Source organism: Echinops telfairi, unplaced genomic scaffold (assembly GCF_000313985.2).
Source record: "Echinops telfairi isolate 266 unplaced genomic scaffold, ASM31398v2 ScPeMD7_12;HRSCAF=54, whole genome shotgun sequence".
NCBI lineage: Eukaryota > Metazoa > Chordata > Mammalia > Afrosoricida > Tenrecidae > Echinops > Echinops telfairi.
In genome coordinates, this window is record NW_022103909.1 from 7,610,933 (window position 1) to 7,633,931 (window position 22,999).

Sequence of the window (22,999 nt, forward strand, 5' to 3'; positions counted from 1 at the left end):
AAAAAAAAAAAAGAAAGCTAAAGCATTTGTCCAAGTGTGTGTGGCTGAGTGGTGCCAGAAGCAGGACTGATGGCCTGGTTCTCTGACACCAGACTTTACTCTCGCCACAGGAGCTTGTAACACAGCCAAAAATCAACAACTATGCCTAAAATAAACCCAATCCCAAAGCAAAAATAGTCTTCCCCTCCCTAGTTTCTTCCAGTTAAGAAAGAAAAACAAGAACTCGGAGTTAAATTTATAAGGATAATATTTCATGTCATCTATCAAAGTCATAAAACTATGTCCGCTTCATCTTCGAGTCTACGCTCAGTGTGACAGCTCCATGCGTCTCAGAGCAGAGCTGCTCTCAGGATTGTGCCCTTTCAAATCCACAGGGGCAAACCTTACTCAGCAGCACCCCTGGGTAGATTAGAACCATCAACCTTTCAGTTAGTAGTCCAGCCTGTACCACCTAGGTATCACACACTTAATATAAGGTCTCAAAATCCCTTCAAAGTCCCAGTGTGTTTGAATACTTGACATGGACATCATCTATGGGATCTTTATGGGGATCTAATCAAAGACCAAGAAAGATCTCCCTTTTCATTGATTGGTAAAGTAGAAAGGGTTCCAGGTAGACCTCTCAACCTGACATGATGCCCTGTATCAGGTGTCAGGCATGCTATGGGTGTTGTCTCCGAGCAAACAACTCCAAGATAAAACGAAAAATAACTACGGGGTGAAGCACTGCGAAAAATGCTCTTAGCAAACGTAGAAATGCTTTCAATGTTGTTTCAACCTGGCTGAGCAGTTCTAGAACAAGTCTCGTGCCAGAGTCTGACACTTGATCTGCAGAATTCTTTAAAAGACACAGGGTCAGGCAGGCAGACAAACATATATCATGTTTGTCAAAGACGCAAAATGTCTCCGACATTGCTGCAACCCTCAAGGGGTTATTTGAGTGGTTGAAATAGAGTTCACTTCAGTACTTCTAAAAATATGACAGGATAGCCCTCCTAGGCTTGTTTCTTCTAAACATAGACCTTCAATTAATAGGCAAGAAACAGCTCTTATAAAAGTTTACCAAAAAATGTACACTATATAATCAATCCTCATTATGTGGTTATTATAGGCTGAATCTCCCATTTAATTTCTGGTCCCAAATTCTACCCTAAATTGAACACCCAGGTTTGGGGTTGAGGTGATGTATAATAGGACTACTTTCTAAAGCAGACATGTACACAGTTGGGTTTTTCCTGTATTTGGGACTATGTTCCCACGAAAGCCCCATTCTCATCCTTCCCCCTGTGCCTCCTCTGGCACCCTGCCTTCTGCCTTCTGACCTGACGGAATTCAAAGATAACGTCGCTTAGACATTGCTTCCATCCAATAGCACATTCTAGTGTTCCACGCATCATTCGCTAAACATATTTTTAGAACCTATTGTGTCAGACGCTGGGGGGTGAGGATATCGCCTTAAACAAGTTGGCCACAGTGCCTGTTCCCACGGAGAAGACTGCCAAATGGAGAGGAACAGGTACCGGCAGATGGGAAGGAAGGACTGTGGTGGGGAGAGAGGGTTGCGCGGAGGATCCTAGGCCAGTGAAGGCTTCCTGGAAGAAGTGTCATCTACCTGAGACTTGAAGGGCAAGTAACTACCCCAGTGAAGGAAGAACATGCCTGTCGGGAGAGGTGGTTAGAGAGCGAGGAAGAAGAGGAAAACAGTATTTCCAGCAGAGTGACCTGCAGGAGCCCACTCGGAATGTCAGGAGCCCACTCAAGCTTTCAGCATGGCCAGAGCACAAACTGAGGGTATGTTACGGCCATTAGCAGGACATGGTCTTCACTGAAGTACTCCTTAGGCCCCTAGTAAAGTATGTCCCTGGTGCTGGCAAGGAATATTGACACTACCATGGATTGTTAAAAGGACAAAGGGATCGCTCATCACGCTCCTTAGAGAAAAGGATGGCAAGACTGCCGTCTGACATACTTTGGACATGTTGTCACGAGAGACCAGTCTCTGGAGACAAGCGTGACGCTGTGGCTGAATAATAACAGTTGGGAGGATGGCGCAGGGCTGGGCAATGTTTATTTCTGTCACTTAGATGGCACCCAACCATACACTGTCCCTAAGGCACATTGGACGATGCTGACTCCCCCTCTTGACCCTGCATTCGGGGAATGTGTCACTGGGTTGGGATCCTTTCTTGATGTGCACTTATCCTTTATATAAAATTCTCTCTTATACATGAGTTGCTCTGGATTTGTTTCTCTAAAGTACCCAGACTAACACACCCTCAAGAACACACATTTTACTCATTTTACTCAGTCTTTATCTCTTATCAGCATGTGCCATTTCACACTGATTTTTTAAAACTTTTTACTGTCATTGAGTGATGGTCTACAGAGCGACTCGGTTTTACATTCAGCACTTTGTACACATTTTGTTTTGTGTCACTGCTTACAATCCCCTCAAGGAGACACCACTTATCCCACTTCCTCGCTGTGTTTCTGTTCCCAGTCTTCCTCCTTTCTTAACCCTTCTGAACTTTGTCCTTGGGAGAGTGCTGCCATTTTGAGTGCAAAGGATTGATTATTCTAAGGTGTGCACACCTCCCTCGTGTGCTTGATCCTCTTAGAGACCTGTCTATTACTTGACAAAAAATTAAGCCACGAGGGTAAATTCAGGTCCTGGTGACGAGTAACTAAGGATCATAGTGTCAGCAATGCCACCAGTCACTATCCAGTGAGTAAGCCTGGTGTTTGTACGATGCTGAGTTTTCTTCCACATCGTTCTCCCACTTCATTCAGGACCCTCTAGTGTGATCCCTTTCACAGCAGTCAATAATGGTAGCAGGTCATCATCTCAGTCCTCTGACCTCAAGGTCATTAAGACTGATGTGTGTGTGGTCCTTTAGTCTATAGGACTATGTGTTCCCTCATGTCAATTGTTGTCATCAATCTTCTTTTCTCTGGAGAGGAAGAAACCAATGGTTCCACCTTAGATAGCTGCTCATTAGGTTTTCAGATCCCCATGGCTACTCACCAAAGTAGGATCATCATCTTTGTAGGCTATGTTCTGCCAATGGGCCTTGGTATCGCCTGGGACTCTGGTCCCAAGTCCTGAGGCCCAGCAGCTCATTCCTTCAAGGGCTTAGGTTATGTCTAAGAAGTGATCATAATTTGTCCCTGATAAGCTCCACCACATCCATGGATGTATGTGCAGCAAAGATAAATAGCCAGGAACAAATCTCTGAAAAGATATATATATTTCCCTCAGCCTGCATGTCTATTTATACATCTACTCATTGACCATTGTTTGTTATCACAGGAGTGCAGTTTCACACTCTTAAAGTTACTCCTATAAGCTGCCATCCAGTCAACTCCAACTAATGGTGCCTCGGTGCCTGCAGAGTATAACTGTGCTCCACAGGACTTTCAAGGGATGTTTTTTCTGACTCACATCACCCGGTTTTTCCCCAAGGTGGCTCTGGGAAGACTCAAACCCCCAAGCTGTCAGTTAGCAGCCAGGCATGCCAACCATTTGCACCTTGAAGAACCCCAAAGTTACTTGCATGCAGCCCACTTAGGTCCCCATGAGCATAGGCTATAGGGCAGCTCTACTGCCTGCTCACCAGCAGGCCCACATTTGGGGCACACTCACCAAGCCGTGGGCAATCAGCTGTACATGGTGAACAGGAATGCAAATGTTAAGCCAGGCATTATACTAAGAAACTGGTGTCTTATGTGTGACGGTTTTATTTCACTCTTATGCCCAATGGGTGTTGAGTTGGAAAGATCGGGTGTTCTGCTCCCATAAAGACTCCCAACTTTGGAAACTCACAGAAGTAGTTCTCCCCTGTCCTCTAGGGGGGTCACTATGAGTCAGAAGTGGCTCGATGGCCATGGATTACATCCACTCTATAAAGTAGCATACCACTACTAATCCTAGTCCACACCGGAAAATTGATGCACAGGGAAGCTGAGTCACTTGCCCAAGGTCACACAGCTAGTGGTTGAGGAACAGTATCTAAATACAGACAGCCCTCCCAGGTCCAGAGTCTGAGCTCTTTGGCCCTGTCCTATGTAGCTCTCTACTCCACCAGGAGGGGCACCCCAGACCTCCCTCCCTTCCAGGAAGGGGCTCTTACTCAACAGGAAAAGGTGCCCATAGATGCCTGACCAGATTAGAGAGGCTATGTTAGAAATATGAATCAAAGGACTACATTCAAAATACAAACTTCAGGAGCTATAGTCCACAATATTAAACTAACGAGAAGATACTATCCACAAGAGAAATGGCTACCAAGTATTGAGTGGCACCCTCCACCCCACCACCACCCATGACTAGTACTTGCATTTCATTTAATCTCATCCCCTTCTCATAACCAGAGAGACATCTCCTTTGTGTAAGAGACTGAGCCGAAGAGAAGTTGCATAACCAGGCCCACTGGGGGAAGTCAGGGTCCTTGCCTTGTTCCTTGCCTCCTTCAAACAAAACGTTTTGTCTTTACCCCTACAAGCTGACAGCAAGTTCAGGTAACTTCTCACTGACTTGCAGAGTAAAAGGGAAGTGTTTCCGTCCGGGCGGTTACCAGAGTTTGCTTCTTAACCTCTTACAGGAAGCTTGTGCAAACACATGAAAACAAAGTGTTCTCTGCAGCTCATCTGCACAGAGGGAGCCCTCTGGCTCCAGAGGACCGAGGCTGGCAAGACCATGGCAGAAGTCACTACCGGGGAGGCAACGCCATGATGGGAGATTTAGGGGTCAACGGCCAGGACCACAAGCCAGACCATGTTGAAGGGACACTACCGCCAGAATGAGTACAAGGTTGAAGAGGAAGAAGGAGAAGAGAGTAAAGGCAGAGAGAGGGTGAGTCAGAGCTCAGATTACAATCAAGTTTAAGTCCTTCCATCAGAGTCTTCTTACTGCAGCAAAGATCGAGTTACCTGTCCTGCTCAGTCCAACCTCTCTGCTTTTACTGAGAAGTTTCCTGGGAAACACAACTATAGACTATGGAGCAAGGGATTGTTCTCCAGATTTTAGGAGAGGAAGACACATTTTACCTAGGAGGCACAAGCGATAATGCTTAAAGACCATGAGAAAGATCCAAATGATAAGTATACTTTTCCACACATACTTCTATTTTATCATGATCGCTCCATTCCTTCCTCCTCCAGATCCCACCATGTGAAGCAATACTAATGTCACTACCTACATCCCCAGGCGTAGATCCTGGAGATTGGATTATACGAGTTCTTACACTTATACAAGTAAGTGATGAGAAATAGGAAAGGTTTATGCCATGCAACAAGGAGAAGGAAGCACAAAACATAGAAGCAAGTTAACAAACCCAGCATGTGGCTGCCCGCAGCAGCAAGGATTCAAATAAGAGTCTAACAAAGGACTGGGTGTGTGGCTGAGTGGAAAAACTGGTGACTTGTATGAACACCAACGGGAAGCACATCTTGGGACCTTCTGACAAAGGGAGTGCAGTCGTGGTGTGGACAATCTGGTGGCAGGCTGCTCCCCATCACCCCCAGGGGGTAGCTTGGAGGATTAAGTAAATATGAGCATCTCCAAATAGCCCAATCTGTGAGACATGGAGAACATAGCAAGCCGAGGCCGTCATGGGTTGATATATTTAGGAGGGTTTATTTTGCAAGCTAGAATTACAGAACAGCAAGATGTGGTCAATTAAAAGTATTTAAGGACTTGTTTCTATGATGGAGGGCTGGGGGCTGGGAGTGACAGGAGGGAGCTGTCACCCATAACAAAGAACTAGACCCAACCAGACTATTGTTCTTCAAAGAGCAAGTGTTGGTTTTAGTGAACTGACCTGCGTTCCACCACCCCAACAGCCAGTCTCTACACCCCAACAGTGCTAGTCCCCAACTTTAACAAAAGGAAGTGGTTTACTAGAGAATGCAGATGTTTTCATGGAAAAGGCTGGAAAAGGCTGACTCTGGCTACTATTTAGCCTACACATGTTGCCCAAGTAGAAGGCCTGGGGAAGAGGTATCAAAAGCAGCGTGTGCCTGGTGGATTCCAACCCATGCTGACACCCATGGACATCAGGGTTTCCCCTGGCTGATTTTTCAGAAGTAGGTACATGACTGGAGCCTTCTTCAGAGGTGGGTCTGCATGGGCTTACACTGCCTCCCTTTAGGTTAGAAGCCCAGCGTTTAGCTGGCGGCATCACCCAGGGACCTCCTATGTAACACACATGGCTGGAAAACCCCCTCCACGCATGGATTTCTTGATGGCCTTTGTCTCTTTGGAGCTTCAGAGTAAGCCAGCGGAGGTCAAGCAAGAAGAAGGCTCTTGTGACCAAGGAGGCACACCGAGGCTCGGGAAGGTTAGATGACCTGGTTGCACAGCTGCAGTGCAAGGACTGGGCTGTGACACCCCTCACCCCTCATCCAGAGCCGACACTTATTTTGCTAAACAGTCTCTTTCAAAACGAAAATCTGAACTCAAACACATCCAGGAATTGAGATCATTTCCACTTTCTTCAATCGTACCCACCAGTTCTCTTCTGTGACCCCCCTGTCTCAGTCCGACAAGGTGAGGTGATATACGGTGGACCGTGCGTAATACAGGGTGAATTGCCAACAATCTAGCCTAGCCCAGTCTCTCAGGACAGACTGGGTCTTGGCATGAGATCATTTTGGCACTGCAATAACTTGTAGAATACGCTGTGGGAATTTGTTGATTTTACAAAATGTGATGCTTCCATTGAATGATATAAAAGAAGCTGACTGTTGTATTCAAAGATTGTACTTTAATTTAATGTGCTATTTTACCAACATCTATGTCTTTCATGAAAATCTATCCACTGCCATCTCCTAGCGACACATGATGGAGTGCAACTGCTCTCGAAGGGTTCCAAGACTGTCAATCTTTACAGACAGCCTCCTCTTTCACGGGGGAGAAACCGGTAGGATTGAACCGCTAGCTTTGCAGGAAGTAGCCAGCACTTCACCCCCTGAGTCACCATGGTTCTTCCATGGAAGTGTGGTGAAAGTAAAAATGATACTATTTTCAGATTTATTCAGATTTATTGAGTGTTGATCACATACCACACATATGCTGCTATTTCTATTCACTACTTCGTCTCTCCTCACAATCACTGTCCTCAGTTTACAAATGAGGAAGAAGCAAACCGAAGTTCTGTCACGCAGCTAGGAAGGGACAGATACAAACCTACCCTAGAAACTGCATTTTCGACAAGTCACGTGGCACAAAGACCAAAACGATGGGTCTATGGCATGTTGTGGGCTGCATTGGGCTGGTTTTTTGGGTAGTTATTGAGATATAAGGACTTTATGTGACTTTTCTATCTTAAACTTCACCAAAAAAACCCCACAAAAACCCTTGGAGATTTATGCCATTGGTGTTCTGCTTCCAAAATTCATGAAGCTCTGATGTAGACACAGTTTAGAACATTACTTAAACTAAGGCAGAGGACCTCTGCTTCCTCCTCTGGGAGCACACATGAGTCGTTACTGTGAGAATTAAACTAGTTCATGTGGAAAACACCTGGAATCGGGCTGCCACTATTTATAAACTAGTCCCATCACGACTATTGCCTCTGGCCTGCTTTGTCTCACCTGGTCAAAAAGCTGAGCTATAGACATGTCCTATGACCACACACAGGCATCATCACAGGTCTCCTCGGTGCGCAGGCTGGGGTTTAAAACACATTGGCTTGCCAAGTATGAAAGACATATGCCTAAATGAAGACCTGTGTCTTTATAAAACAGAAATGCACCTGGAGCATAGACGGACACTTCTTGTGGGGCCACTGACTATTAGGGGACAGATATACGAAAAGATGAATGGATGGTCAAGTAAAGGGCCAAGTGAGCAAAAGCACAAACCACAGAGTGGATGAGCAGCATGCCATTTAAACTGATCTACAGCACCTGGGAATAAATCCACAGAGACTGGGATAAACTGGAAAAGACATTTTTTATCCCCAAATAATTCTATTTCCGTGTTTCTGTTAAGTCACAGTAAACCATGTTGCTATTAAAATGCAAGTAATATTTTCAAAAAACAAGCAGTATGAGGCAGTCACATAAAAGTCATATACAGTCCAATCCAGCTGGAAGAAAGCCCCGTTGATCTCAGGTTCAAAATCGAGAAAGGAAGCCCATGGTCAGGTTTTTATTTCATCCTTAATTTCCCACACTTTTCAAAGAGTTATATTATAACTCTTTCTCAAACATTTGCAAGGAAGTATTAACATTGTGAAGATAGATGCTTCGAATACCTAAGCTAAATATTTACATTCTGCCGCTAAACAATTGACTTTGTTCTTCAGTGTTTAGGTCAAAACACTTAAATATTTTAAAACATCAGTAACAAGAGGATATGGTTTTACATCAGATAACCTAAACTTACTACTTTTAGCAAAACCTTCACAAGGAAGAATTGGGTAGTTTAAAAAACATGAATACACACATACTCTGAAAATAAAAAAAAAGAAGGGTGGGAGAATTGGCTACTTATTCTTTTTCACACAAAAGCACCTTTCTTCCACTTTCCTGTGTTTATGTAGGCGCAAGTAGAAAGAAAATGTTTTCAAAATGATGATGGCAACATATGTACAAATGTGCTTGACACAATGGATGGATGTATGGATTGTGATAGAGCTGTAAGAGCCCCCCAATAAAATGATTTTTTTAAAAGAAATTTTATAAATGCAAATGCCAGATAAGAAACTTTTTCTTACAAATTATCTGGCAACAACCTATCAATGCTAACAAAATATCTCCAGTCTGTTTAATGTCTGACCTCACAAGATGCATTGTATCAGAAATATTTCTATAAAAAGGATGAAGAAACAAATGTAACAACAACAAAACTGTATAAAGACTTTCTCTTTACTGGTATTATTCCTGATGAGACAGAGATGTAAATGGCTCGGAAAGGTATTCTTTCAGCAACAACTCTGGCTCTTCTAAGTTTTATAAGCTCAAAGATAGTACAAGAAAGGACAATGAAATTCCTTTAAAAAGAAAGAAAGAAATGGTGATACCACTATTGGTCTCTGTTCAGATGGAGCAAGAGATCAAAGGAAAATCAAAGGCTCAGAGAAGAAATCAGTCCATGGGCCTAATAGCTCGCAGGAACCACAGCCTCTTATAACCTGAAACAAGAAGAACTAGGTAGTATCTGGCTACCACTGCCAGCCATCCTGACAGGGAGGTAGCAGAAAGGTCCCCGATACAATGGGAGAAGAACATAGAAAACTGAAATTCCTCTGAAAAAGTTCAGCCTCACTTGACCAAAAGACATAGAGAAACCCCAGAGATGACAGGCCCAACTCTCCTTTGAACTTGGAACTGAAGCTATTTCCAAATGTCACCTTTTAGCCAAACAATAAATTGGCTTAGAAAATAAACAATATCACTTGTAATGTTAGACAATTAACTATCTGAGACCATTCAACAGTTATCCAAAAGCAAAGATGGGATGGCAAGAAGGGGAAGGGGAATTAGATCAATGGAAATAGAACAAACAATGGAAATAATATCAAGGCTGACACACTGTCAATATTGTAACCAATGGCACAGAACAATCTGCATTAAAAAATGGTTAAAGAGGAAGCTAATTTGCTGTGTAAATGTTCACCTAACACAATCCAACCAAACCAACTCTGCCATCCAGTCGATCTTGACTCAAGGTGACCCTATAGGACAGGGTAGAACTGCCCCTGCAGGTTTCTGAGACTTAACTTTTTATGGGAGTAGAAAGCCCCATCTTTACTGTCTTATGGGAGTAGAAAGCCCCATCTTTACTATCTTTATGGTTACCACGACACCAATAAGCTTCCAATTCCTTATTTTTTAAAGAATTGGTGAGCATTTACGTCTCCTTACATTACCACAACAGCTTCAATCTGCTGACTTTATGTAGGGTTTAACTCAAAGGAATTCTTACAGCTTGGCCTATATTACTTTGTTACTTTTCATAACATCCTTCTGACTAGCATCTTAACCTTATTAGACAAAATTAAAACTGAAGGCATTAGGAGATGAAACAACTTGCCCAAATCCACATACTTTTTAACTTCATGAAACTTGGCTTGGAACTCATGTCTTCTCTTAATACAATATTTTATCCCATTAAGCATGGTGGTATAGTGACTTACACCTTGGGCTGCCACAAGATTGGTGGTTCAAACTCACCAATCTCTCTGTAAGAGAAAGACTAGTCTGTCTGCTCTTGTAATATTTTATACAGTCTTGGAAGCCCCTATGGAACACTTCTGTTCCGTCCTATAGGGTTGCTATGACTGGCTGTGAGGTCACATAAATGTCAAGAGTTCGGTGGACAGCTTGGCAGGAAGAACGGACTACCTGAGCAAATGCCAATAAGCTTCTTCATTCCAAAGGGGGTTCTGAACCCCTTACATATTTGTTTGACATTCAGTGACCAGCAAACAAATTACTATTAGCTGGTCAGCAAAGTTAAGTTGTGTAAGAAAAGGTTCTCACCTTTTCTGATTCATAGTAAATTTCTTCCCTCATTTGGTTCACTTGAATCACCTGCTCTGGCCTTGAGTTGCTAGCAGGCTCCCCTTGTGTTATTACAAAGAAACACTCTCGAGTGCTCGAAGACCGTCTGCTCCAACACCCCACGGCAGGAATGTGCGTTTACATGAGGAGACTGCAGATGTGTAGCAGGTAAAACCAGTGGCACTGAACTAATCACTCCTATTCAGGACCGTGACCTATACATTCTTGGAGAATGAAACCATGCAAAGTCCACTTACTATTTGAATTCCTGGGGTCACCTTTCTCCAACTTGACTTGAGCCACCACGACTGAGTCACTTTCTTTCCACGATGGGTCACATTACTGGTGGCAGCTTCCACCTGTTTCAATATTTGGTCGATGACAAAAGGGACCCTTGAGAGCTGAACGACAGAGGCAGCTGAGCAGCCTCCCAAGCCAATCGTAAGCGCGGCCAGGACAACCAGCCCCCTGCAGCAGGGACTATGAAGACAGCCAGCCAGAATGAGGCTCCACAGTCAAAGACCTTTTGTCTGAAGGTCTTTCTTGGGTTTAACCAGCATCAGGTGAGGTGTCATATTAAGCCGCAGAAAAAGAGAGCAGGCTTAAGTTAGAGCAGGAAGCCTCCAGGTCAGATCTATTTAAGAACAAATTTCTCATTTTGTTAGTGTTGGCAAGGGATGAAAAAAAAGTTGTATACTTAAGAATGTTTTATAAATAGACAAGCAGCCCCGATGGCACAATGATTAAACACTCAACTTGTAACCCCAAGGTCAAGGGTTCAAGCCCATCAGAAGCTCCATGGGGCAGGCTTGAGGACTTGAGGTGGAGAACCCTGGCAATCCGGTCCTGTAGAGATGATATCATAAGAAACCCTATGGAGCAGATCTACTCTCTCACATCAAACTGATGGCGCATGACAACAGGAGGCTACAGAGCTCCCTCAAGCAGGCACCTGGAAGCAAGACCCATCTGAAGCCTTTCCAACACTACATTTCTCCAGGAGAAAACAAACTTCCAAAGGAGGCACGATCGTCCTTTGGAGAGAACTCAGGGGCCGTGCAGTTGAGTCTGTTTCAACACACGGCCATCCCATGTGGGTCAGAGGTGAACTGAGCCCCATATGGTTCACAGTGGCAGATTTTCCAGAAGGACATTGCCAGCTCTTCCTTCGAAGATGCTGCTGGGTGGACTTGAACCCGTATCCTTTCGGTTAGCCGTCACTGTTTGCACTAGTCAAGGATTCTCCCTCAAGAGACAGGAACATAAAACCGCTGCCATTGTCGAGACATTTTCTTGAATGCCCCTCATCCTTGCTCTTTGCACACACAGTAACACCAGCCTGGTGTGTAAATTTAACACTAATTTCTGAGTAGAACGTCAGAAATAAATTCCCCTTGGCATGCCTTTTTGCCCTATTCCACTTCTCATAAACTTTATCCTTTTCTTACGGACTCTTAGAGTAGATGAATAGATTCAACCAACCAGGTCACTATCATCTAGTTGATTCAAACTCAGAGATCCTATAAAATAGTGTAGAGATATTCCATAGGGTTTCCAAGGTTGTAAATCTTTATGGGAGTAGACTGTCTCATCTTTCAACCACAGACCAGCTCGTGGGTTTGAACCACTGAGGATGAAGTGAGGCTCCTGCTTAATCACTAGCTATTGAAGTTATGGAATGTCCCGTCAGTTCTCTCTTTGTGAAACCAAGCCCCATATATTCAGCTCCCCAAGAATATAACTGGGCAGGCTGGGATCAAAGCTTCAGGGCCCTGGGGTTTCATTTCCCCTTTGCCACTTGATATTTGTGTGGCACTGTGTTAATAAGAGGTCTCTGGGTGGCATAACTTGTTGGTGCTCCACTACGAAGCATTGGGCTGCTAACCACAAGGTCTGTGGTTCAAATACTACTGGCAGCTCTGTAGAAGAAAGAGGAAACCATCTCAGACATCTTATGGATCAGTTCTACTCTAGCCTAAAGGAGTACTGTGAGTCAGAATCTACTCCTCGACAGTGAGTTTTGTTTTGTTTCTTACTAATCAAAAGGTTGCCAATATGAACTCACATAGTGGTCCCCCAAAAGAAGGTTTTGGGAATATGCCTCCGTAGAGACCACAGCCCAGAAACCCCTGTAGATCTTGATTCTTCTCTGTCACCCAGGGGGTCCTCATCAGTCAGCATTTACTCTACAGTGATGACTTTATTTCCCTGTTTTGCGTTAGTAACCTGACTGCTCTCTGCCAGTTTCCATGCTCGTGACACACACCTGTCGGAGCGTTCTAAATGACCAGGCATGCAGACCTCGGCAGAGGCCCCCAGCCTCCTGCACACAGGAAGAAGCCGCATTCCCCTGCTTCCATGGATTTCTCACTTTAAAGGTTTCACATCACTCCCTAAGGACATTTTTCTTTCTGGAATGTGTGTGTTCTGACAAGCACAGTCACAGAAAAAGTCCAGGAAATGGACAAGGGCATTGGATTCAACCTAACAGTTGCTCCTATGCAAGTGCTGTATTAATGACATTTACCTCCCTTGGAAACCTAGTCTCGCACTAGAAGACATTACTTTGGGGACCAAGAATAATTTATAACTGGTGATTACTCAGATTTAGACATTTTCAGTGATTTCAAGTATAATGTCGTTCACTCACTGCTATCAAATCAGTTCTACTCATTGCAACCATATGGGACAAAGTAGAAGTGACTCTTTGGGTTTCCAAGGCTTTAAATCTTTATGGGAATAGACAGCCTCATCTTTCAGTGTTTGAACTGCTGATTTGGGGGCTAGGAGCTCAATGTGTAGCGCACTACACCACCAAAGCTCCTAAGGGTACATATTAATCTCTGCCTAGATAACCAGTGATTTTTATTTTTCTTGATGTCTTTTACAACTGCTGCATGCACTGATAATTTCATGTGACAATATGTAGCTAAAGCAGAGCATTAGCTGCCATCGCAATTCAGCAGTCCATTGATCAAGAGATATGTTACATCTAAGTTTTTCATTGGATGATATTATTTTTAATGATCATTACACCTCATTATATGCAATCCCATCCAAAATAAAAAATCCATTACCGTTGAGTAGAATCCAACTCACAGCAACCCTACATGTAGGCCAAATCTTCCCAGGAGCAGAACACCTCACCTTTCTCCTGTGGAGTAACTGGTAGGTTTGAACAACTCCTAAGAGCTGCAGTTCGTAGTCCAACACCCAGCTCACAGTGCCACCAGGCCTTCTTACATCTCATCCTAGTCCGGAACTTTTGCTTTCCACGAAACCTTGAGGATCACGGTAAATAGGAAGCAAAGAAGGATGCCAGTGTTGAGGCACCTCCTTGGCCAATTGGAAAAGGAACACGGGACAATGAAAGAACTGACCGTGAGTGGTAGGTGCAGGGTTCTGAGACACAAACCGCAGAATTCCAAAGTTCCAAGCACTGGCAGGTGCCTTTGTCATCCCTTTGTTCCTGTGACACACAGGCCCTAAGCTTTCAGCAACCTTCTTCCCACCCCTCAAGCATCACATGTTGGAGAGACTACCCTGCTCTGCTCTCAGCACTCATATTTTACAGGGAGCACTCTGAGGCCTAGAGCAGTGGTTCTCAACCTTCCTCATGCCACAACCCTTTAATGGAGTTCCTCATGTGGTGGTGACCGCCACCCAACCATAATATTATTTTCATTGCTACTTCATAACTATAATTTTGCTACAGTCATGAATCAAGCGATCCCTGTGAAAGGGTCATTCAACCCCCCAAGGGGTCACCACCCACAGGTTGAGAACCACTGGTCTAGAGCATTTAAGTGATTGACCGAGGATCCCACAGCTATTGAGAAAGAAATAACAAGGATCCAGGCTTCCTTTTCACTCCACAACCTACCTCTGTCCTTGACACCGAAGCACTCAGTTCCATGTTCCATCATAAAGCAACTTGGACTTGACCAAGTCATTCATTCAACAAATATGTACTGAATATCTACTTAGTATCCTAAGCCTGGGTATAAAGCAAGTGCTCATCTGCTAAGGATGGTTAGTCCAACCTAAAAAAAAAAAGTTCAAACTTCAAAAAGATCAATAGGTGAGGACAAACCGAACCTTAAAGCAGGCTTGGGGATTAGGTAGACTTGAGAACATAGTTTGCCTTAGGCCTAGCTGTGTGACCTTGGGTTGCTGTATCTCCTGTAAAATCATAAATCTTCAAAAGGTGGTTTGTGAAGATCAAATGAGATTTTTATTTTCTTACTGATTTTATTTTATTTCTTATAAATCATTTTATTAGGGACTCTTACAGCTCTTATCACAATCCATACATACATCCACTGTGTCAAGCTCATTTGTACATATGTTGCCATCATCATTTTCAAAACATTTTCTTTCTACTTGAGCCCTGGGTATCAGCTCATCCCCACCCCCCCACCCTCCATCCCTCACGAACCCTTGATAATTTATGAGATTCTTTTTTAATTTGTTTAATTAGAAACTGTACAGAGCAATTCTACTCTGTCCTACAGGGTTGCTATGAGTTGGAATTGACTGGATGGCTGTGGGTTTTGGCTTTAAGGGATTGATAAATAATGCCTATTTCCACTACAAGGAGTCCTGGTGGTGTAGTGGTTACATGTTGGGCTGTTAACTGTAAGGTTAGCAGTTCAAGACCACCAGCAGCACCACAGGAAACAGGGTTTTCTACTCCCATAAAGAGTTAAGGAAACTCGCAAAGGCAGTTCTACCCTGTCCTATGGGCTGGCTATGAGTTGGCATCCGCTCAATGGCAATAAGTTTCATCTGCTATTACTGCCACCATTGGCAGAGTTGGCCTCAGAGTGGGAGAAACACTAACAAGGGAGAAAGGGGGCATGAGAAGCAGAACTTCTTTCTCCTTTCCATTTCCTTTTTTTTAAGTTCTCCCATCAGTCGATCTCCAGGCTACCACCTCCTGCCATTTGCATCACACCGATGGGAAGGATTATTGTATTGCCTCTACATTTCATAGGCTCTGTCTGCATACACATACATGGACTTTCTTAGTACACCACCGCTTTTAAATTCATTACAGTCAGCAAGTCACCCACCAGTCCTAACTTGTATACATTCCTGCGAAATGAAATTCCAAGTCTTGCCTAATACATTTTAGAATAGTGAGATAGGAACCTGAGATGAGAACAGTTAGAGGGAGAAAAAGCAGCAGCAGCAGTCGTAGCAGCACCAGGGTACGAGAGCTTTCTCTCTGGTGCACCCTTTCTCCATGGTCTCTGTGACACCTGCCCTTCCACGGGGAGCAGCAGGGGATCCCCACGCCCCCATCTCCCCATCTACCAGAGGAAATGTGCCAGATACCGGGGCTATATAAAGACAGACACATCAGCGTGGTGGAGGAGAACAGCTCTGACGCAGGTTGTGTGGGAAATAAGATAGCACCTGTTTGGAAAAGCGTCAAGGGAAGACTTCTGAAGGGCAGTGGATGATAGCAGAGAAATGACTTCAGAGTTGAAGAGCGAGCGCGCAGGAGCATCCAGGAGATGGCGGGGACTAGCAGACAGGGTAAATCCTGGGCACCAGGTCCAAACTGAGGGAATTGCAAACTCTCCCAGGACGCTTAGTGGCTCACACACGAAGTGAACCAGAAAGTCCAATACACTTCCATGGAGAGCAGATGTAAATAGGGTGGCAGTCCCCCACCCCAGCATGTTCAATCTGTATTCATCAGGTAGTTCAACTGGCAGTGTCCCCTCGACTTGCCTTCTCACATGACTGGTTATGTGAGTGACCCCCAACCAACCAAATAACTTCAAAAGCCCTGAAGTACCTGGCTGGCCTCGCGTCAATCAAGTGAGAGGGGCTAATGGAAGTTTTGTTTTGTTTTGTTTTGAATTGACTGAAAAAGTATGAGAAGAGGAGCTTGAAAATTGCAGGGCGACATGCTGTTTAGTAAAATTAATTTTTTCTAAGAGATTTTTTGGTTTCCACATCTTGTCACAGATATTTGAAAGTTCTAAGGACTGGAAATTTTACATTTTTGTGTTACCTTGGGCTCCTCGAGGCCCCCCCACGACAGTTCCACGTTGTCAGTGGCTACGGGACTTTTATAAATACATGCTGACTAAGCCAGTCATACTCCTTACGCAGGTCCGAAGACTCACACGCGTTTCCCCTTCAAGGCGTCGTGATTCTTTCTTCCATGAAGTCCCTGAGGCCACGCCAATGACAACTCATTTAGCAAAATAATTATTCCCGTTAGATGAACGCATCCAATGTAACAGTTAATATCCTTGTGCTTCACTCGTCATTTACAACCGTCTGCTGATTAAGGGATCGCAACCTGCGATGACGCAGAGGTCCTTTACAGAGGAGAAAGGGAAGCTGAGAAAAGTAAAGTCGATTTTCCCGTCATGCAACTAACAAATCTCTAAAATGAGACTGTGAACGAAGTTGTGTCCAACCCCACTCGATGGTGTTGGTGGGAGTCTTGCTTAAGGATCAGCCAGGATTACATGAGGAATCTCTTAAGCAAATGTCTCAAACTTTTAAAATAAAGTTAGGGAAATAAAGCTATCTTTGTAGTCCTCTACAGTACTTTTTCAAATATTTTTGGTAATCTTCAGGAAAATTAAATGAAGTACTCAGTTAAAATTAAAAAAAAAAAAGTCCCAACTGACACAGGGGTTGCTAGGGGATGCAGGGGTGGGAATGGGTGACAGGGAGGGAGGGGGATTTGGGAAGGGGGAAATGAAGCTGAGAGTGGGGAGGGAGCACTAGAACTGCCTGTGATTGCACAACTCATTGTAAAGGTGATTTCACCATGGGGAGGGAGATGTTCTAAAACTGATATGGTAATGATTGTACAGTTCTCTTGTTAGGATTGAACAATTGAACTATTGAAGTGAATGCTATATAAATTATGTGCCAATAAAACTGTTGAAAGAAGAAGAAGAAGAAGTCCCAACAGTCACAAATATCTCTCTCTCTCTCTCTCTCTCCCTCCCTCCCTCTCTCTCTCTCTCTCTTTTTTCTTTCTTTCCCCCCCTCCATTTCCCAAGAAGCAGTGAGCTAATGAAGGTCAGATTTTTTTCAGGTCACCAAAATACTTGCATGCATGTGCCAGGAGTTCTGCTGTCAGAGTTGAAAACCAACCAGGTTGAAAATAACTGCAGCGTGAGCTCTCACTTCATTGCCACTGACAGCTGAAATAAATCTTACAAATCCAGATAATCTCTCATAGGGAGCCATTCACAATGTGCTGTCGAAACTTGCCACTCAGAGATGGTGCCTGTGCCAGTCACCTCCCTTCCCATCCTTCATCCAGACCAGGCCTCAGCTACCGATGAGAAGGTGCTGTGGGTGGAGAGGAGCCAACCTACCTCAACACCAGCTTCAATTCCCAAGGACACTGGCCCTGTAGTGCACAGGATTGTGCACTGGCTGAGGCTCAGGAATAATACCAGCCTCTACAGAGGCAGCGGGGGAGGCAAGTGGCTCACAGAGTTATTCCTGGACCAGTTAGCGTGTCTGGGCCTTGGGAAACAGGAGGCCATGTAAGGACTGAAGGGAGCCGTGGCAGAATTGGAGCTGCTGTTCTTTACCCTCATGACTCCAGGTGGGCTACCCGTGACTCCTACAGCCCACTCATTTGAACCCAAAAATACCACCAGCAATACTCTGAGAATCCATTGTGATACCACCACCATGGAGATGTTTTCCACTCAGCTGGACACTCAGAGCAATGCTCAATGAACGAGTTCTGTAAGACAGTATGCATGCAGGGGCTGGGCAAGTTTTGGAGCCCTACAGAAATATGAGTCTTCTGTAAGAGAGATCGGGAGACTGATCAGAAGAAAAAGCTCACCCAAGACAAAACAATATGAGGATGACCATAAGGGGGTGGGGGGTGCGAAGGGGATAGAAAAAGCAAATAAATAAAGCCCTTAAAAATACCTCACCTAGGGGTGATGGACGATGGTGTAAGATATGAAAATAATAATCTATAACTTATCAAGGGCTCGTGAGGGAGGGCAGGTGGGGGAGAGAGGGCGAAGAAATGGGGAGCTGATATCAAGGGCTCAAGTGGGAAGACAATGCTTTAAAAATGATGGCAGCAAATGTGCTTGACACACTGGATGAATGTATGGATTGTGTCACATTAAATTTTTTTCCTAGCTACACAACTAAAAGAGAAAAAGGAAAAGAGATTGTCTAGCTTGTTTTAAAATATCCCAGATTAAGATTATGTATGAGTTTGAACCAAATGCTAAAAATGTAAAAATGCAATGCTTTCCAGAGAGTTTGCAAGAAGATTAACATCAGGGGAAAGATAGACTAGTATGAAGTCAATTTTAAGCCAAACCTGGGCATAGTGTTTGAGACTGAAAAAAAAACAAAAAACATCAAGAGTTAGTGCTGCCAACAAACACTTCTACTGGAAGTCTCCAGGTGATGTTTTGTCTTGGTTTGGGGTTTGATTAAAACTAGGTCTGGTTTTAAGTCTAAAGAACCAGTTCTTGACATTCCCCTATCACAAAGTGTCAAGCCAAAGTTTTCAAAAATATGAACGGGAGCATTTTCAAATATTTTGTTCCTTCAAATAGCTAATAATGTTTTTGTGGGAACCAAAATATAGATAGACATATATATCTCTGTAAATATTATCTATTTAAACTTCTCTGTGTGTGCATTTTCTAAGGGATATAATGTGTCCCAGTAAGATAGTGCATGCATATAAATAGATATCAATATTCATTATTAAATAATTCAATATTCATTATTAAATAATTATATACTTTGGGAGTGTGTACTCAAGTTATTTTGACAGCTATATGTAGCAAAATGGAAACAGGTATAGACTCCTGACCTTGAGGACTGGTCCAAAGCTCTTCCCTGGTTACCCACGAGTAGCCACCCTTACTAGTCCCACCCCTCCCCTCCTGGCCACTGAAGAGCTCCTACTTATATCTCAAATCTCAGCTTAATTGTTAACCATCTCATGACCTCTTCCCTCTCCTTCCCTTTCCTCCTCATCTCAATACTCCAACAGTCGTGGAATTCTGTTCTAAGGACCTATTTCTTTTCTGTTTACCCCGCTAAATGGGTACTTTCTTTCTACAAAATCGCTCAGTAGCAGATAATCCACACGCATCTGTTGAGTAGAATGCAGGGATGTGGTCTTTTCTTTTTCTTTTTCAGAATATTTTTCTCCATAACTCAAATTATAATTCTAACCATCATAGCTCCTTTTATTTTACCCAAGATTCATTCAATAAATTTTTGTTTCAAGATTTTAAATTTTTGAAAAATTGGGTATAGGTCCTCAATCTGACATTTCTGAGCAGATTGCTGACAACATCGTGTGAGAAGTGATTTACTGCCCAATGGTAAGAAGCCAGACTGTCACAGACTCAAATCTAGCTCTGCTTCCTATTTGACCTGTAACCTCAGGCACACTACATATACTCTCTGTGTCTCAGTATTCTCATCTGGAGAAATGGCAAGATAATGAGATAATGATAACTCCCTCATAAAGGTGCTACAATGATTAATAATGAATGCATATACATGCAGCTCTAAATAAATGCTAATTGCATGTCGATTATTATGCAAGTGATAACGGCTAAGTAAATTCCTACACTGCCCACGTTCCCCAGGGTGCACACACAGAAGCACCCACAGATATAAGGATCTTAAGGACAGGGTTCTGCTACTTTTTTTTTCGTTGCTACAGTTCAGGACCTGGAACAATGGTGGGCCCACAGTAGCTTCTCAGTAAATGTTAGCTGACTGATTTCAGAATCCACCATGCATTCTTGCCTGGCGAAGTTTGGAATCCACACTGTTATTCAGATTGTTCTTGTCAAAGCATTCTTCGGGTGGCTATTGTCCAAAACAGGATGTGAGGAAACAGCTAAGGTAACTTATGTTGCAGGAAAAGCTGAGAGACCTGGGATGGAGTGACAGTTCAATAAAGATCCAAAGTCTATTGATGGCTTAATGGGAAATGAGTCACAAATGCAGTATTTACACCCAAGTACCAAATGTTCCAGAGAATCCGGTGAAGTATTTAAAAACAAACAAACAAACAAACAACAAGGGAACAAAATGCTTGGCAGGTTCTAATAATAATAATAGTAATAAACAATCTTTAAAATCACGTCACTTATACAGTAAGAATTGTAAAAAACTAACCTTACCATTATTGCCCAAATTAGACAGATCATCCAAGCTGAATTGAAACCAAGTCCTTAATTAAAGCCAGCGACTGAAAGGGTGCTAATGCTGCCTAAAACTCATCAGTAGGGAAGTTTTAAAGGACTTTTCACACACCTGCGAAACAGGATGTTCCATTCCAGGAACAATGGCTTATTCAGTGTAGTCCTAAGCAGAAGTACAGGATTGAGTAAAGATTATTGCATTCCCAAAAAGGGAGGGGTGGGGGGGTTGTGACAAACAAAATGTTCAGAGTTCAATTCATTCCCCAATGCTTTTTCTTTCTTTCTGAAATCCTGCAGACTTCACTTTGGGATCTTTTGTACTCTTCAGCCACTAGGGCAGCAGTTCTCAATCTGTGGGTCGCGACCCCTTTGGAGATTGGACCACCCTTTCACAGGGGTCACCTGAGTCATAAGAGTAGCAAAATTACAGTTATGAAGTAGCAACCAAAATAATTTTATGGTTGGGGGGGTCACCACAACATGAGGAACTGTATTAAATGAGGAACTGTAAACATGAGGAACTGTATTAGGAAGAGTGAGAACCATTGCACTAGGGGTTTGTACTGAGCTCATACTACTAGGAGTTTCACTATAGCTATGCCTATTGAATAAACTTGGTCATCCAGTTAATCAAGCATGGCCATAGGATTACAAGAGCTAAAATTGGTGATTCAAGGGCCTAGCAAGAGTCCTACCCAAGTTCTCCAACCATCCTTCAAGGGGTGCCACCAGGTACCTTGTTCTTCCATAAAGATGGATCCAATCTTTATGCTGGCCCAAGGTCTCCTTTTAATAATTCCAGACTGCTTCCCCCACCCCACCCCCCAAGAATTCACTTCAAAGGACAGCTCAGGGAGAGGGGCATGTTGGATCAGAGCACACAGGAGCAAACAAAGACGGAAGGAGAGAGAGTGGAACACATCATGGCCCATCAAGTCCTGAGAACGATATGCCTGCAAAGAGCAGCCAATGCACAGAGAGGATCATAGGGTTGGCCCCACCACAAGACACAATGTCCCTCACTGACCCATAATGCTATGAGTGACAACACTGGAGGCACAGTGTGAGAATTGTGTTTGACCTGTCCCCACCACACCAGGGTGAAACACTAAGGGCATGCAACAGAGCAGCGAGGGGAGCAAAGCAATGAAGTCCCCAAGGAATACCGAAAATAGACTTGGGGGCCAGGGCATGGCATCCCATCACACTCGACTGGAAAACACTCCTAAACATCAACAAATAGACCTGGAACTATTTATAGGCTTTTCTTTTTTTCTGTCATTGTTTTTGTTGTGTTTTGTGTTTTCTTCTGTTGTTTTGCTCAGTCTTGCTTTTGTGCTTATTATTATCTCTGCATGTCTATCTAGATAAGATAGGATAAACAATCTGGAGGAGAAAACAAAGGACAAACGTTGGGGGGATTGGGGTGGGGAGAGACACGGGAGAGGGGGCGGCAGGGAAAAGGAAGTGGGTATTAACAACTCAGGGACAAGGGAAAAACAAGTGATCTAAAATCAATGGCAAGGAAGGTTAGGAAGCCTGGTAGGGCTTGATCAAGGGCAATGTAACTGAGAGGAGTTACCGAAACCCAAATGGAGGACAAACATAATAGTGGGACAAGAGGAAAGTGAAAGGAAATAGAGGAAAGAAGTCGGAGGCAAAAGACATTTATAAAGGTCTAAATACAGGTATGTACATATGTAAATACATTTATATATGATGATAGGAAAATAGATCTATGTACATATATTTATATGTTAATTATTAAGGTAGCAGATGACATTGGGCCTCTACTCAAGTACTCCCTCAATGCAAGAATACTTTGTTCTAATAACCTGACATTCTGTGGTGCTCACCTTCCCAACACAATCGCTGAGGACAAAATGGATGCATAAGCAAATGTGAAGAAAACTGATGGTGCCTGGCTCTAAAAAGATATAGCATCTGGGGTCTTAAAGGCTTGAAGATAAACAAGCAGCCAGCTAGCTCAGAAGCAACAAAGCCCAGATGGATGAAGCACACCAGCCTGTGTGATCATGAGGTGTCCATGAGATCAGATATTAGGGATCAAAGACCCAGACAAGGAATCATATCAATGTGAATGAGAGGAGTGCAGAAGCCTATCTGTAGACAATCAGACATCCCTTACAGAAGGGTCACAAGGAAGAGATGAGCCAGTCAGGGTGCAGCATAGCACCAACGAAACATACAACTTTCCTCTAGTTCTTTAATGCTTCTTCTCCCCACTGTCATGACCCCAATTCTACCTTACAAATCAGGCTAGACCA